A 19040-nucleotide genomic window follows, 5' to 3' on the forward strand; every position below is an offset into this window, starting at 1 on the left:
CGGACGTTGATGTATACCAACGGGGACAGGTGAAAATGTGTGCCCCGATCGGGACTCGAACCCGGGATCTCCTGCTTAATATAAGTCTAATTTCGTTCTAGACGGCTGCAGGTGATCAATGGTGTCTGTTCTTTCGGACATTTCCGAAAGAACAGACACCATATCCATATACATATATAGTTCTGGTAATACCGGCCATGACCTTCTTCTGTGCGGATGCACACATGTTCCCCGAACCTTTACGGACTTGGTAAGAATGTCTTCCACGAGTAATGAGTGTGTTGGGGTGGGACACTACGAATGTAGTGTGTGGACATACAACGTGAGAATGTGGGTCTCGCGGGAGGCGTGCACGAGATAGTTCCTACAGTCGCACTATCGTCCGTGCCGGCGGTAGCTTAGATGGATGCCGGCACGGTAGCTCAACGTGTTCGGTCAGAGGGTTTAGTTACCATCTGTAATAAAAAAAACTGAGTAAACGGATCAACGAACAAACTGAACGAGTATCATCGGACGTCCGCCACGAACAAATTCAACGAACAATATATAGACCAAACAAATGAGACAAAAAAAATGGATAGAGCGTCTGCCATGTAAGCAGGAGATCCCGGGTTCGAGTCCCGGTTGGGGCACAGATTTTCACCTGTCCCCACTGATATATATCAACGCCCGTCAGCAGCTGAAGGTATTAATATAATTCTAATTAAATTCATTTATGTTTCTTTCCCTACCAATACCACCAATTCTACCGTTAATACTACCATTTACTACGTCATTTATAAAGTGTACCAAAACTACCAAACCGTTGTTGTCGTAGAGCGCAGTTCTCCTGGAGAGCGGTCCCATTCTACCGATATCCTGGAGAGGGACACCGATGTTACTCCAGGCGTCATGGTGTGGTGTGCCACGAGGTGTGACTTCAGGCCTCAGCTGGTAGCGCCCGAGGGAACTGTCACAGCACAGAGGTGAGTCCTCAAGCGTCACCTCTCGTGCTATAGTATTCTGGTACCAGTTTTCGACACGATAATTTTCGTCCGCACATGGGACGTGTCTCTATAACATGACTGCGTGATGGTGAAGTACTCTCATGGCCAGCAAGAACTCCAGACCTGTCTCCAGTAGATCATGTGTGGGTCTGAGTCGGACGTCAACTCCGTTCCAAGGATTGTATCCAGAACATCAAGGGCCAGTTACAACGGTTGTGGGCCGGCTCGCCTCAGGAGAGGATGCAACGGCTTTATGCATGGATGCAGCAGAGGGAGTGCAACGTCATACTTATGAGTCGAGGTCTACGAGAAAGTCCGGCCGCGGCGCCTACGTCACAAAGGTAGTCCTGCGCTCGCTCGCTCGCTCAGATCAGCAGACAAACCTGTTAACTCGTAATCAGGCGTGTCCGTGCAAACGCAAACTGAATCTTCTACTGGAATCCGCTATTATGGAATCTTACTGTTATTAGTCGTATGATGACGGGAAGTCCATGGGCCTACGTATAATTTGTTACGGCTGTACTGGCGTACAATAAAATAAAATCATGCTAAAATGTTTATCAGTTGCATAAGGCACCACTTCCAGCCTGTAATGATTACTGTTAAGCAGAAGAGACTAAATGCTATAAACACGCCGTTATACCATTTAATCGAGTATTGGTCTTAAATTAAATTTTGCTGTAGTACTGTTAATCAGTAAGACTTCCTAATAGCAGATTCCAGTGGAGGATGCAATTCTCATTAGTACGTACACGCCCAGCTGCGAGTTAACAGATTTAGAAACGCATTTTGTCTGCTGAGCTGAGCGAGCGATCGAGTTCAGGACTACCTTCGTGATGTACGCGCCGCGGCCTGTCTTTCTCGTGGGCTTCGTATGAGTGGACTCGTACTGCCAAGTTGTTTGTGAATGTGACTCGATTTTGTAATCACTGCAACCCTATCAAGCCGTGGTGCTCCATTTCGTCTTCTCCTCCCTCTCTGGGCGTTTCACTTTTCTATCAGGCAGAGTAAAAGATTTGAATGTAACTTATTAGAAAATAAACATGTATCACAGCCACAAGAATGGAAAACGAACGCTCCTGGTTTCATTAAACAAGGTGTTTACTTGAAACGGTTAAGAAAACCTCAAGTGAAAACCGTATTTTGTAGTTGGATGTAACACATGGTTGACTCTTTCACGGAATACAAAGAGTGAGTCTCAAGGAGGCTTTCACTAAATTCTAAACGTAACGTTAACCACTGGTGTCGATAGAGCAGAATGCCTGCCCATATTGGGTTTACGGAATTGTTAGCAAAACGCTACTCGATTTCCTGTCTCGTTCACTGAGCAAACGCTGGAGTTCCTTTTGACCGAGTCCATGTTACTAACCACAAATCCCATGAGATATAGATGCAGATTACAAGCATTAGTATTCTGAGACACTTCAACAGCTACCACAGCAGATAGTTCTCACCCCTATTTACTCGTCTAAGAATATTATTTAAACACAGGTGCGTTATAAGATGTTATTGGGCAGACAGAATACAATTTTACAAATAGGACTCGGGGGAAGGGCTCAATCGAAGCATTATGATGACCTCAAAGAATATTCCTCGAAAATTTGGCGAATGCTATGTAAATGTGTGTGTTAATGTGATGACTAATCCTTTTTGTGACGTGTAACCCCTGTAGCTCCCCCTTCTGCCGTTGTTAAGCGTGTGTATCTGACTCACTAGTTCTGACTCAAGCCTGTGAGTAACGGTGCTGTTTTAAGCTACTCCCTCGTACCTAATTACTTGTCTGATAGCGTGGCATTAGCTCTCTCCAACGTTGCATTTGTAGAATTGTTACAAAGTTCCAGACCGACTCACTTTGAGTTTTCGTAGTTCTTTGATAATGTGTGTTCAGCAAACAGCTCATAAGAAATAAACTCGTACGAAAGGGTGGTGCCCATATTATGTAATGTATACCAGCTTTTATGTGGAACTAAAGCAGATCTGTTAGTACATTCACGTTCTGCAAGAAATCCGTGGTGTACTCAGGTGGCACCTTCCACCAGTATTAATCCCTTCGATTCGCCATTGCAGCATCTTAAGAAAGACCTAGCATAATGAGGCACTAATACTACTCTAGGACCCGTCTTCGGGAAGTGGTCCGACCAACCCTAAACACTTAAGGAAAAGCCTGAACTATCTCCTTTCAAAAGGACCTTAATGTCGCTCGACATTTAACTTTAAATCTTTCTGCCATCTGAATGGGTTGTGCTACTCTTTACATACTATGACCTCTGCGTTTTACGCACGTGGTTCTTAGAATCTACTGAGCAGGTTCTCTAAATGTTTACAGCAATAACTCAGACCTGACTAAATTTTAATGAGCTCCACACACCAGTAGTGAATATTCATAGCTTTCATTAATCAAGCAGTTGTTCTATATGTTCTTGTTTTCGTAGAGAATCTATCATGACTTAGAGTTGAGTAAGAGTTTTACAAGCTACAGCCTTCGCAGACAAAAAGGAACTTCACTACTGTCACAACGATCTTCGGCCGCTAGATGCTACGGGACACTGAACAGTCATACGGACGTACCTTCCCCTTTACTGACCGCTGTATTATCACCGGTACACTGGCAACTTCTTTCGCAGTTGCTTTACATTAGTAGATAGAAATGGTTATCAGGCAACGTATCAAACAATCTTTTCGGCGTGACAATGTATGCTGTGGAGCCAGGTCTCGTATTCATGGACGACAATGCTCGACCACATAGAACACGGGTGCTCGATGTTTTCTTGGAAACATAAGATATTGCACTCATGACGTGACCCGATCGCTCTCCCGATTTTAATGCCATAGAGCATGTCTGGGATGCAGTAGGAAAGCGGGTTGCATAACGTCAGCATCCAACAACCACTCTGCCGACCGAAGTGGCCGAACGGTTCTAGGCGCTGCAGTGTGGAACCGCGCGACCGCTACGGTCGCAGGTTCGAATCCTACCTCGGGCATGGATGTGTGTGTTGTCCTTTGGTTAGTTAGGTTTAAGGGGCTCCGGAAAGGCTCAAAATCATGAAAAGTTCAATTTTTACTTTTATGCGTTTTCTGAATCTGCAGACTATTACCTTTTAATAGATATATAATTTATTCAATTCCGAAGACTACAACTATTTTTAAATTTTTTTTTGAAATGTGTTCTACATGGGCGTGACCCACTGTGGCGCTGTTAAACTGCTGTCAAATGGTGTTATTATTAACGTCCGTGTTCATCAGGTACATTTTAGTGATGTGAGATAAAGTATGTGTTGTGGCTAACCTGTGATGGTTCAATATATATCGCTGGTGTGATTGTCGATTGTTTCATGTTTATTTACTCTGTCGTTATCTCGAAAATATTCGTAATTAATTCTGTTTCTTGAGTCTCTGTTTTGTTGAAGTATAATAATGAGTAAAAGTAAAGTTATTAGAAATCCTCTGAAGGCTTTTAAGAAAAGGAGAAATGTTGGAAAGCCAAAGGTATGTGTTATTACTGTAAACAATAAAGACGATAACCAAGTGAGTGAACCTAACCTCTCAAGTACACCTGCCCATAGCAGTCAAAGTGGGAAAGAAAATACTTCACAGAAGAAGCTTGGTTCAATGAGTGAAAACTATGAATGTTTTATGGGCGAATCGGATGTGAATGAAATATTTGATATGTCGGTTCTCAAAGGAATTTTTCAAACTGTGTAAGATGTATTCATTGTAGTGAAGTTGGTCTGGAACTCTCCATAATAACGCACGTAGGACTTGCTAGTGAAATACAACTGAAATGTGATAAGTGTTCATACATGACCACCTTTTGGAACAGTGTTGCAGTAACTGCAACTGAAGAAAATGGTAGCAAAATCTACGAACACAACATTAGATTTGTTTATTCCTTGCGTTCAGTTGGTAAGGGTGCTACTGCAGGTGCAATTTTCTGTGGCATCATGAATCTTCTAAATCCCCCAACCAAGTTTACGACCTATAATAAATTAATAGGGTCTAAAGTAGAAGATGTCTGTATAGAATCTATGAAGAACGCTGTGGAAGAGGCAGTAATGGAAAATAATGGTAACAGAGATTTGACTGCAGCGTTCGATGGTACCTGGCATAAATGGGGACACACATCTCTTCATGGTGTAGTATCTGCCACCAGTATGTATACAGGGAAAGTTTTAGATGTAGCAGTAATATCAAAGTATTGTAGATGTCCACAAAAATATAAAGGTACACATGAAAATAATTGCAAAGCTAACTATAGTGGCAGTAGTGGAGGAATGGAAGTGGCTGGCGTTGCCAGTATATTCCAGCGTTCTGAGGCGTGTGATGAAGTGCGATATGTTAATTACCTTGGTGACGGTGATTCTAAAAGTTTCAAACATGTTCAAGGACTGAAGCCCTATGGTGATGATGTTGTAGTGCAGAAATTTGAGTGTATTGGACACGTACAGAAGCGAATGGGAACAAGACTTCGGCGACTGAAAGCTTCGTACAAAAAACAAAAGCTCAGTGATGGTAAAGGGTTGGATGGGAAGGGAAGGTTAACTGACAGTGTAATTGACAAAATACAGAACTATTATGGAATGGCTATTAGGCAAAATACACAAAGTGTCGACGAAATGAAGAAGGCTGTTTGGGCTCTTTTTTTTCATACTTCTTCAACCGATGAAAATCCCCAACATAGCTTGTGTCCCAAAGAAGAAGACAGTTGGTGTAAATATAACAAAGGATTGCTAACTGGTGAAGTGTACACTCATAAGCATAGTCTGCCTCATGCAATAATGGAGGTGATAAAACCTATTTTCAGAGACTTAGCAGCACCTGAACTGTTGAAAAAGTGTATTCACGGAAAAACTCAAAACCCCAATGAAAGTGTAAATAGTGTTATATGGTCGAGAATCCCCAAGACTGTATTTGTTGGAATAGAAACACTTCACTTTGGTGTGTATGATGCTGTTGCGACTTTCAATGATGGCAACATTGTAAGGTATTTAGAAATGTGGGAATGAAGATAGGTTCTAACATGGTACGAGCGATGCTTGCTTTAGACAAGGAACGCCTTCGGGCTGCAGACAGGGCTGTAAAGAGTCTAAAAATACAAGCGAGAGTAAACAGGAGGAGGAACAAGAGGAAGCTGGAGGAGGAGTTTGCAGAGGATGAAGATAATCCATCCTATGGACCTGGAATGCACTAAAAAGTTAATCCAATCTTTGTCGCTCGATTCCCAAAACTTTTATTTTCTCATACTAATTACATGTTTTCTAAGGATCTTCCAAACATATTTGTTTCAAACTTTCAGTAAATGTTACACAGTACCTTCTGCATAATTTAACACAGCCTTTTTCCAAAAAACTGTATATTTTTGAATATATAAATAAAAAATTGCAAAAAATGTTGTGAATTTTCATTACAATTGAAAAAAATCATCTTTAATAACTGAACCAAAATTTTGTAAAATCCCTGTGTTAAGTTGTAGCCCATATTCCAATAAATAATCTGTAAAAAGTTCAACTTCCTACCTCAAATACTTTGTGAGGAAAGATGTAATATATAAGCGTTATTTTAACATTGCAAGTATAGGGCGTTCCGGAGCCCCTTAAGTAGTTCTAAGTTCTAGGGGACTGATGACTTCAGAAGTCAAGTCCCATAGTGCTCAGAGCCATTTGAACCAACCACTCTACAAGACTATCGAGCAGCTCTGGAAGAAGTATGGGCGTTATTGCCTCAACAGGAGATTGATGACATCATTCACAGCGTGGTCTGTCGTTGTCAGGCCTGTACTGCTGCCAGAGGTGGCTATATCCCCATTCTGAGCACATTAACCAACGGTATGCTATTAGAGTAGAGACACAAGGGACCGCTCAGTTTCTCTTACTTTACCATTAAACACACACACACCCTCGCGCGTGCATTTTTGTAAGCGTCAAAAAGTCACCATGAAACTTTATGAAGTATCGCTTCTAGAAAGTATAGAATCCGCAGATAAAAATTTCTTATCCGTATTTGTTCTGTTTGACCAATGGTTTGTTCTTTATGCAAACGATCTCTGGAAACAGAACACAGAACCACATTGAAGACTTCCCGGTTCGTGTTGGCAATACGCTGCAGATACATACAAGGGACAACATGCCAGATTCTATTTACGTTTGCCAAGTACGCCTGTGACAGCAAACTGATGTCACTATTGTAGTCCTGCTGGTCAAATCCGGACGAACTACCATGTTTGCAGAGTTACAACCCTTTCACTTCGTGCATTTTGCGTGCCATGTGCTTCGTTGAGATTTAGCTCTCCCATAAAATCTGCATATTGTGATCACTTTACGTATGATTAAAGCTGCTTTATGTACTGATGTGCTTGTGAGGGACGGAAAAGTAGCCATGGCTCAAAATTTTGGTTTGCGTGGAAAATGGAACATACTTTTTCGATTCCTTTCACTTGACGTTTTGCGAAGAATTGTGTGCGTATATTGCAGTACAGTCTACTTAGACACACTCACCTTGGTCAGTCCAATTTGGCAAGTGGCGACTCTTCCATTGATTCTGGTCTGAAATTACCTTTCGCACAACGAGGTTTGTATTCTTTTTGCACCTAAAGTTGATTCGACATTTGTCGGATGTGACAGTCCAGTGACTGGATGGAACCATGCAGGTCGCACTACTTTTAGCCACATACACTGATGTCCACAATTAAAGCAACAAACGGAAATTTTGCAAGGTTGTGTTTATTTTACCACAAAACAGTATAAATAGGTAACAGTAAAGTAGATACAATGTAAAAAATAAAGAACATAAACACCTGAAACATGCATAACGGTAGACCAAAATGTTGTTCGTTTTTTCCAACGGATTTGCGCACGCATTTCGACAACTGGTTAAAGTGCTCAGCATGGGGTGTGACAATCTCTGGTAGCATAGGCGGTCCATGCTGCGAATGATGTCATCAATCTCATGTTGAGGCAATCACGCCCATTCTTCTTGCAGAGCCGTTCGCAAGTTTTGTAGAGTGGTGGGTGGATGCTGACGTGATGCAACCCGTCTCCCTAGTGCATCCCAGGCATGGTGTATGGGATTAAAATCTGGAGAGCGATCAGGTCACACCATGAGTGTGATATCTTCTGTTTCCAAGAAAACATCAAGCACCCGTGCTCTATGAGGTCAAGCGTCATCGTCCATCAGTACGAGATCTGGGTCCACAGCTACTCGTAGTAATCGCGCGAGGCCCCAAGGTCTCAACAAGATACCTGACAGCAGTTAAACTCTGCCGATTCACCAGTACAATTTCATGAAGTGGTGTTCGGGTAGTCAGAATAATCCCTGTTCACATCATTAGGAATCTTCCTTGATATCGGTCTCTTTCCACAACGTTTGGACCCGAAATCGTGTTCTAAGTTCCCTCCAGATCCAAATCCGTAGAAAATCACTCTCCAGAGCAAATCGGGGCTCATTTGTGAAAAGAAAATTGGCCCATTGTGGCGACCGTCCACGTGGCTTGTTGACGACTCCACTCTAGACGATTCATTCTGTGAAGACACGTTTAAGGTACACATACAGGAGGTCTCTGACAATAAAGGTCACTCTCCCGAAGCATTCTGTACACCGCTTGCCTCTATACAACACGTCCAGTGGATGTTGCAAGGTCAGATGCCAGTTGCCGAGCAGTACGAAGTCGGTACCGCTATGCCTTAACAGCCAAACAACAATCCTATCTCTCTGATGTCACAAGTGGTCAGCCCTACCCTGGTCTTCGGGTTATGCTTTTGTTCTCTATAAACTGTCGCCACATCCGAGAAACAACAGAACGATTCAAATTAAACCATGTAGCCACATCAGTTTGCGACTGTCCAGCTTCCATTTTTCCTATGGCCCCACCCTGGTAGGTGTCTCTTCTGTGCCGTACTGCACACAGCGATTCTGGATGTGAGACTACCCGACAACTCTATCCCACAATATATATAAATGACCTTGTGGATAACATCGGAAATTCACTGAAACATTTTGCGGATGATGCTGTAGTATATCGAGAGGTTGTAGCAATGGAAAATTGTACTGAAATGCAGGAGGATCTGCAACGAATTGACGCATGGTGCAGGGAATGGCAATAGAATCTCAATGTAGACAAGTGTAATGTGCTGCGAATACACAGAAAGAAAGATCCTTTATCATTTAGCTACAATATAGCAGGTCAGCAACTGGAAGTAATTAATTCCATACCGAGCGAGGTGGCGCAGTGGTTAGACACTGGACTCGCATTCGGGAGGACGACGGTTCAATCCCGCGTCCGGCCATCCTGATTTAGGTTTTCCGTGATTTCCCTAAATCGCTCCAGGCAAATGCCGGGATGGTTCCTTTCAAAGGGCACGGCCGACTTCCTTCCCCGTCCTTCCCTAATCCGATGAGACCGATGACCTCGCTGTCTGGTCTCCTTCCCCAAACTAGCCAGCCAGTTAATTCCATAGCCGGCCGCGGTGGTCTAGCGGTTCTAGGCGCGCAGTCCGGAACCGCGCGACTGCTACGGTCGCAGGTTCGAATCCTGCCTCGGGCATGGATGTGTGTGATGTCCTTAGGTTAGTTAGGTTTAAGTAGTCCTAAGTTCTAGGGGACTGATGACCACAGATGTTAAGTCCCACAGTGCTCAGAACCATTTTTTGAGTTAATTCCATAAATTATCTGAGAGGAGGCATTAGGAGTGACTTAAAATGGAATGACCATATAAAATTAATCGTCGGTAAAGCAGATGCCAGACTGAGATTCATTGGAAGAATCCTAAGGAAACGCAATCCGAAAACAAAGGAAGTAGGTGACAGTACACTTGTTCGCCCACTGCTTGAATACTGCTCACCGGTGTGGGATCCGTGCCAGATAGGGTTGATAGAAGAGATAGAGGAAATCCAACAGAGAGCAGCGCGCTTCGTTACAGGGTCATTTAGTAATCGTGAAAGCGTTACGGAGATGATAGATAAACTCCAATGGAAGACTCTACAAGAGAGACGCTCCGTAGCTCGGTACGGGCTTTTGATGAAGTTTCGAGAACATACCTTCACCGAGGAGTCATGCAGTATATTCCTCCATCCTACGCATATCTCGCGAAGAGACCATGAGGATAAAATCAGAGAGATTAGACCCCCACACAAAGGCATACCGACAATCTTTCTTTCAACGAACAATACGAGACTGGAATGGAAGAGAGAACCAATAGAGGTACTCAAGGAACCATCCGCCACACACCGTCAGGTGACTTGCGGAGTGTGGATGTAGATGTAGATTTGATAGGTACCCTGACGTCATCGCTGGCATGGTTGCCCCTTGACGGGAATGCCATCTTCCGTGCAGAACAAGATCGTACGGACATCTGTGAACAGCTTGTATGATTATATTGTGAAACAGGCAAAGGACGGGGAAATAATCGTCTGCTGCTTTGATTTTGGACATCAGTGTATATTAAAAGTTTCATGCGACAATTAAGGCAATTAAGAACTACGTTCTTTCTGTTCCCGTCCTACAGTACCAGTTTCCGCCAGTGCTGTCTTTGTAAACAGACAATAGCGCTTAAGTGGTTCACAGAGAAGAGCCTGCTTTTCCTGCAGATGTTTTGCATACTATGTTGTAATGTACCACTCCTCAAACATGAGGACCAGGCATTAGAAACAAACAGTCGTGGCGTATGACCACATGTTAGGGGACTCACATTTCTTGTATCTGAATACGTGTCTTCTACCTTGCTAGATACTGACATGGAATTGCTCAAGGCTGAGTAGCTGAACATGGTTTGCGCGTTAGCACGGATACTCTAAAACGTAACTCACGACGTAGTGGATGATTCTTGGCGTGTGGACTTCGCAACGACGCTTCACCGAGGAAAATATTTTTGCACTTCCACTTCTTAGAAACTCTTATCCTATTTATTGTCAAAACTGAACGTCTCATTGCGGATGCATGAAGCTACAAAAGCGGGACGTGGATATACTAAGCCACAAAAGCGGCAGGACAGATTAAGAGATCGAGAAAATTGCAACTGATGCTTTTCAGGTGCTTGTGACATGAGCTTCATAGTTTAAAGCGGGTTTTGTAATGAGGCTAAAGATATGACTGGTTTTCCTTCTCTTTCTATGTCTCTGGCATGAAGTACACTACAGAATACTATCCATATGATCACAAGCTATTAAAACTTTTTCGTCATTCCGCTGACATTTGGAAACTGAACCGGAAACTGTATAAGATATTTTTGGAATTGATTCCTTTTCTGTTTCCAGAACGTTTTCATTCTTTTAAATGCTACAATCTAAATGCTTTCTTATGGTTCACTCGGTGAAAAAAGTGCGACAAAGTTACATATTATTTTTGTTTCTGAAGGAACAAAGAACTTTCATTACAGTACAAACTAAGGATGCCAGGTTTTCAAGCTAAAAATACGGGACGTATTGGAATAGGCCGACTGTGGCAGTATCGGCATTTTCTACCTTTAGGAGGCAGTTATCTGCAACTGTACATAAAATGTACACGAATAATGACTGTTCCCTGAAACTATTACACATTGAAACACCTCTTGCCGCGCGGTATTAGCCGAGCGGTCTCAGGCGCTGCAGTCATGGACTGTGCGGCTGGTCCTGGTGGAGGTTCGAGTCCTCCTTCGGGCATGGGTGTGTGTGTTTGTCTTTAGGATAATTTAGGTTAAGTAGTGTGTAAATTTAGGGACTGATGACCTTAGCAGTTAATTCCATAAGATTTCACACACATCTGAACATTTGAAACACCTTTTACAGAACTTACTGAAAATTAACAAGAATTCGTCTCTGTACATGGTACTTAAAATTATTTTATTACAACAACTTTCTTAGAATCATAGCTACGCAATATATCATACGTACGGAAAATTTAGCACAAATAAATAAAACTGTATGAAGCACGAGGGAAAACGTGAAATACGTTAGATGGGTAAAATAAGGGAAAAAAAGTAAAATATGGGAGACACGTCGAAAAAACGGGAAACAGGACAAAAACGTGGGTAAAATGCGGGAGAGCCCGTAAAATACGGGAGATCTGCCAACCCTACTGTAAGCTACGCGGTAGAGCGGAAGTTGCTGTACAAATCAGTAGTAGTCAGTAGCAGATACGTTAAAATTTTCACCAGGAACGAGTCTGCAGTGTATGTAGGCCCACAGGAACCACCGAAATGATGTTAAAAATCGCAGACATGACTGGGCTATTCCTCCCTTTCTGACTATTTGAATGTTTCAACATGACATTGTATGTAGCTAATGTTACTGCGAATTAACCGTTCCGATTTGTTTCTTACACTTTTACATTTACCCCGAAAGCTAGCTTATGGTGTGTCGTGGAGTGTACTTCTGGTACCGCTGTTGGTTCAACAGTTCCTGTTCCATTCGCGAATGACGCGTGGGACGAATGCCGAAAGTTTCGTACGACATTAAATTCCCGATTTGCTCTTCGTGATTATTTTGCGAGCCGTGTATAGGAAGAAGTAACATGGTGCTCGACTCTTGTTGGGACGTACGCTCTTGAAGAAATTTCAACAGTCAACTCCACGTTGCACAATGTCTCGCTCGTAGTGACTGCCGCTGGGGTGGGTTGAGTATCTCCGTAACGAACTCGCACCGACTGAACGATGCCGTGACGAAACGCACCGCTCTTCGTTCGATCTGTCCACTCCTCCATTAGTCCACCTTGGTAAGGGCACCCAGATTAAGTCACTTATTTCGTGGATGAATTACACTTCTTTGAGATTCTCCCAATGAATCGCAGGCTGGCATCTGCTATTCGTACAATTTGTTTTAATTGGTTATTCCACTTTAGGTTAGGTTTTGCGGTAGTTATTGTTTCCACTGATTTGTAGCCAACAGTGTAATCGTACAGTAGTGGATCCCTTCGCCTATTTATGTGCAAAAAGTCGCATTTAGTTTCGTTCAGAGTCAACTGCCACCTATCGTCAGTCAATCCTCTGGACCGCTTCCTGCATTTCCTTACTCTGCATGCGTTGCAACCTTCTTATACAAAATTCGTTCGCGAATAGCCACACGGAGATTCCAACTTTATCCACTGGGTTATTAAATTATTAATATAAGTGATATGAAACTTCCTGGCAGATTAAAACTGTGTGCCGGACCGAGACTCGAACTCGGGACCTTTGCCTTTCGCGGGAAAGTGCTCTACCACCTGAAGTCTGCAAGCACGACCCACGCCCCGTCCTCACAGCTTTACTCCCACCAGTACCTCGTCTGCCAGTTCTGCATGTTTAGCAGGAGAGCTTCTGAAGTTTAGAAGGTAAGAGACGAGGTACTGGTGGGAGTAAAGCTGTAGGGACGGGACGTGAGTCGTGCTTGCAGACCTCAGGTGGGAGAGCACTTACCCGCCAAAGGCAAAGGTCCTGAGTTCAAGTCTCGGTCTGGTACACAGTTTTAATCTGATAGGAAGTTTCAAAATGGAGTTTTGTTCGAAATATTCCCCCGGTAAAGAGATCCTGTTACTTGATATTTTTCAAAGAAGTCGTGCAGCGTCCTTTACATGCTATTACGGCAGTTCTCGAAAACTAAACAAAGCTCTAGAGCGTGATGGAATGCCTATGAGATTCTGTACTCAAATTGCTGGTTTGTTAGCCCCTCTTTCAACTATTAAATACATCTCTCGAATATAAGAACCATGCCCAATAGCTGGAAGAAAGCACCGGTCACGCCCATCTACGTAAAAGAACGGTAGCACAAGTGGCGCACAAAACTACCGTTCAGTATCTTTGAAATCCACCCGTAGTAGAATATTAGAACGTATCCTGAGCTCAAACTTAATGAGGTATCTCGTACGGAAGGACTTCCTCCACGCCAACCTGCATGGATTCCGAAAGCACAGATCATGTGAAACCTATCTCGCATTTTTCTCAGATGACACACAAAGTCATGGACCAGGCAGTCAGATTCAGTATTCCTCGGTTTCCGAAAAGAATATGAGTCAACATCAGATCCAATTTTATGAACAAAAGTACAATTGTATGGAGTATCAAGCGAAATTTGAGGCAAAATTGAGGACTTTTTGGTAAGTAGGGGGCAGCAAGTTATCTTGGATGGAGACACATCGACAGGTGCAGAAATGTGTCCTGCAGGGAAGTGTGCTGGAACCCTTATTGTCCGTGTTGTGTATTAAAGACCAGTAACCTCTCACTTTCGCAAATGATGCAGTTATCTATGATGATGCGCTGTCTGGAATAAGTATCCGGCTGGAGTGACCGTGCGGTTCTCGGCACTGCAGTCTGGAGCCGAGCGACCGCTACGGTCGCAGGTTCGAATCCTGCCTCGGGCATGGATGTGTGTGATGTCCTTAGGTTAGTTAGGTTTAATTAGTTCTAAGTTCTAGGCGACTGATGACCTGAGAAGTTAAGTCGCATAGTGCTCAGGGCCATTTGAACCATTTTTGAAGAAGTAGCACAAATAATCAATGAGACTTGATAAATATTCAAAGTGGAGCAAAGATTCGCAACTCGTTCTAAATGTTCAGAAACGTAAAACTGAACGCTTTACGAAACGGAAAAAAAGTGGTATCCTTTGACTAGAATATCAAAGAGTCACAACTGATATCTGTCAGGCCGGCTGGTGTGGCCGAGCGGTTCTAGGCGCTACAGTCTGGAACCGCGCGACCGCTACAATCGCAGGTTCGAATCCTGCCCCGGGCATGGATGTATGTGATGTCCTTAGGTTAGTTAGGTTTAAATAGTTCTAAGTTCTAGGGGACTGATGATCTTAGAAGTTAAGTCCCATAGTGCTCAGAGCCATTTGAACCATTTTGATATCTGTCAACTCATACAAATACTGAGGCTAACAATTTGTAGGGATACGAAATGGAAGCTCTCATATGCTCAGTTGTAGTCAAAGCAGGTGTCAGGCTGCGGTTCATTTGTACATTAATAGGGAAATACAATCAGTCTAAGAAGGAGAATGCATACGAAACATTCGTGCGAGCTGTCCCAGTATATTGCTCAAGTGTGTGAGACCCGTACCAAATAGTACTAACCGGGTATACTGAAAGGATACAGATAAGGGCAGTACGAATGATCACGCGTTTGTTTCACGCACGGGAAAGTGTTACGAAGATGCTGAGAGAGCTCAACTGGCAGACGTTTGAAGATAGACGTAAGCTATGCCGTGACGCCCTACTTAAAGAATTTCTAGAACCTACTTTAAATGAGGAATGTAGGAATATATTGCATTCCTATAAACATCGCTCCCTTAGGGATCGCTAAAACAATGTAATACAGACACAGAAATATTTAAACTGTCTTTCTTCCCGCGCTCTGTACGTGAATGCAACTGGGAAAAGCCCTAATGAGTTGAACAGTGTGAAATACCCTCAATCATGCACTTCACAGTGGTTTGCATACTATAAATGTGTCCAAATTACGTTAATAACAAAGTATGTAGGCACACAGTCTTAACACCTTCAATTCCTGAATGGAAGGAAAATAAAGGCTATCATATTTTATAATAAAAAATAGTTTCTTCCACGTACTGTGTAATGACTGGAACGGCACAGACAAAATTTTAACCATAAGCTATTACAGAGAGTACGTAAGCTTGCATTAGTCACTTGCTAAAGTAGCCGTGTCCTCCGAAACTTACTGTGGCAGAGCGGTCTGAAGTCGGTCGGTGGTCTGTGCGCCTTTAGCAGCGTACCTGCGGGCGGGCGTGGCGGGCGTCGGTTCCGCTGAGGTGGCACCAGTTGCACAACACGTGCTGCACCTGTGGCTTCCGGAGCGCGACTGAGGGGCGCGCAGGCCGAGGTGCGACCGTCGGCGCAGGTCGGGTCGCGTCGGATCGAGCCGGCTCGGGTCGGAAGTCTGGTCGACTGGCGCCTGTCATCGACCAGGCGCCAAGTCTTGACAGTAAGTGCGTAGTCCGGATGACTGTGCGTCACGTGCTTTTTACTTTCCTCGTCGGATATGCCGATAACAGAAAACTGAAACTTTCAACTACTCGACGAAGTTTCAAATGGTTGAAAAATCACATGATCTATGGCCGATCTCCCACTACTGTATAACGATCTTGATTGTTCCAGGAATGTAGCGGCTGCAGCAACTGGGATACATCGCCATCGCTTGCCACGGTAATGATGCATGATACACATACTGACAAATCCAACCTTGCAGGAACTATCGCAGCTAGTAAGTCACTATTGCTCTTACTGCCCATCCCACTGTCGCAGAGGTTTTTTTCCCACGGCACGAGCCTTGGCACTTTTTCCCTCTGCTCTTCAAATCGCTACCCTCACTCGCGTTTCGTCCACTATCACCTGGACCGTGTTAATGCGTAGTCTTGCCCAGACGCACGGATAACATCACAGCTCAGCAGCCTGTGCTCCACTTACTAGATAGATAATTAACATGTTGACGGAGGTCACAGTAGAACTTTTGGTTTGGTCACCACGTTGGTGAGGGCGTGGAGGGGCCCCATCTCTATACAGTCAAAGAGAAACTCAAAGCTAGATCCACACAGGTTGTGTAGTTCGCGGACGGCTCCAAACCAAACTGATAGATGCAACTCCGACGGTTTGAATGTCAATATCGCTGTTCATTTCTTAAATACCTTCTTGTGTTATACTTTTACAAACACGCCTCCAAACTTACTTCCCAGCTACACACGATTTACTGGGAGCTGACATCGCCGTATTTGCCAGAAACATCATCGTCGTCGTCTTAGCACCTCGTCATCCGCATTTTGATAAAACAATCGTCAAAAGAAATCATTTTTATTGTATTTTGATCCCATTTGCTGCATCCATATTTTTCAAACCACTGCAAAGTGCATGGTAGACGGTACTTCTCACTGTACCACTTATCTTCAGCTCTTCCACTTATCTTCAGATCTTCTTCAGCTCAGACAGTTCAAGTATACATGCCGACGTTGCACTATGAAGATGAAGAGACAGAGAAAGCATATGAGGACATTGAAAGGGTAACGCAGTCCATAAAGGAACATGAAAATCTAATAGTCATGGGGGATGTGAATGAAGTTGTAGGGGAAGCAGTAAAAGAAAAAGTTACATCATAATGCGGGCTTGGGACAAGGAATGAGAGTTCTGTAATACATTTGAGCTAGTAATAGCGAATACTCTATTCAAGAATCGCAAGAGGAGGAGCTACATTTGGAAAAGTCCGGGTGATCCGGTGATACGGTACGATTTCAGTTACATTACATCATGATCAGACAGAGATTACGAAAAGAAATACTGGATGATAAGGCATACTCAGGAGCAGATATAGACTCAGATCACAATATAGTAGTGATGAAGAGTAGGTTGAAGTTTAAGACGTTAATCAGGAAGAATGAATACGCAAAGAAGTGGCATACGGAAGTATCTGGGAAATGGAAGAGCTGAAGGTGAAATTGACCCCTTTTGAATATCAAACGTTGATTTATATATCCATACTAATAATAAAACTGTGAAACTGTCATGTGTATACATTAAAAATATTTGTCAAAAACTGATAGTACATGATGCACGGAGTGTAACACAATACAATAAGACTATTAAAAAAAAGGCTCCAGAACCACTAGACGAATTTTCATGGGGTTTTCACAGGTTATTTGAATATATCTTGGGACAACATAGAGGCTTTATTTGATCAAAATCGTATCACAGAGAAAAAGGTACGTTAATTAAAAACTATAAGCTTACGGGTGGAGGCCACGACGTTGGGGTCACGGATTTACTTCAAACTTTACACACCTTTAGTAGGCCACTAAAACAACACAACGTGCATGTAGTGCACTACTCTGGCAACACCGAGAAAATTTGCAAGAGAAGTTTCACGCGTTTATATTGTAGCTGATGTAGCCGTGCATAGGGGCAGGACGTTAGAACTATGGTGGTGAAGTGGTTTATAGCCAGCACAGTAGCTCGGCGTGTTATAGCAATAACGAACAAAATGAGATTTTTTTTTTTTTTTAAATGTTGGTTGGGGTTCGAGTTCCTTCAGGCGGTTCGACTCCCACTCAAACCTTCGTTTTTGTAGAACAAGTGTAAATTCTGTGATATTCAAAATTTTTGCACCTACACCGTTGGTTCTTGCTACATTAGCAACGTCTCACCGTTAGGCAGGGTATCACCCAAAATGGGGCAGCCTCTGTGTCTGCAGCAGAGTATGACAGGTATACATTTTCAGGAAAACTCTACACTTTTCTTCATTTACTTGTCGATAGTTGTGAATGTTTTTTTCTAATAATTAAATTTAATTAAAAATAGTAAGCAGTCAAATTTCGAAAATTCACTAAAACTTCAAGCAAATGCAGGTTTTTTTAAATTATATTAGCTCCCAAATGTCATGTACGAGGGTCAGTCAAAAAGTAATGCCTCCTATTTTTTTTTCTACGTTTAATTGTCAGGAAATTTAAATGCAATTACATAGGTTGAAAACCACAACATTGAGGATCATTTTGTCATTTTTCAATGTAATCTCCGCCCATCTCTACAGTTTTGGTCCATCTTTGAACAAGGGCATGTATCCCAGCACGGTAAAAATCACAGCTCTGCTTCCTAAGCCATTGACACACGGATGTTTTGATGGCCTCCTCATCTTCAAAATGAATCCCACGATGAGCTTCTTTTAGTGGCCCGAACAGATGGAAGTCTGATGGTGCCAGGTCAGGGCTGTATGGGGGATGAGGCAAAACTTCCCATCCAATTTTGACAATCTCGTCAGAGGTGTGACGACTGGTGTGTGGTCTTGCATTGTCATGCAAAAGAAGAACATCTGCCATTGATTTTGTTGGGCGAACTCGCTGAAGACGTGCTTTAAGTTTTTTGAGGGTTGTGACGTATTGAACAGAATTTATTGTGCATCCCTGCTCCAAAAAATCAACCAGAATCACACCCTCTGTATCCCAGAAAACTGTTGCCATAACTTTCCCTGCCGATCGCACAGTTTTGAATTTTTTCTTCCTCGGCGAGCTTGTGTGACGCCACTCCATTGACTGCCTCTTTGATTCGGGTTCAAAAAAATGCACCCATGTTTCGTCCCCGGTCATAATTTTTTTCAGAAACTCATCTCCCTCCAAACGGAAG

At 43.1% G+C, this 19040-nt stretch overlaps 1 protein-coding gene across 2 annotated transcripts in view; it reads right to left on the reverse strand.

Annotated features, from left to right (window-relative positions):
- The window catches only part of LOC126260874 (lazarillo protein), a 64971-nt gene extending 49211 nt beyond the window's left edge, over positions 1-15760 (reverse strand). Inside the window, exon 1 of one of the 2 annotated variants that reach the window (XM_049958322.1) lies at positions 15653-15760. The gene's annotated coding sequence lies outside the window, so the exon portion shown is untranslated. Of the gene's footprint in view, positions 1-15598 lie in introns of both variants that reach the window. The other variant, XM_049958313.1, reaches the window with a different exon arrangement.
- Between the last annotated feature and the right edge of the window lie 3280 nt (positions 15761-19040).

Source organism: Schistocerca nitens, chromosome 1 (assembly GCF_023898315.1).
Source record: "Schistocerca nitens isolate TAMUIC-IGC-003100 chromosome 1, iqSchNite1.1, whole genome shotgun sequence".
NCBI classification, from domain to species: domain Eukaryota; kingdom Metazoa; phylum Arthropoda; class Insecta; order Orthoptera; family Acrididae; genus Schistocerca; species Schistocerca nitens.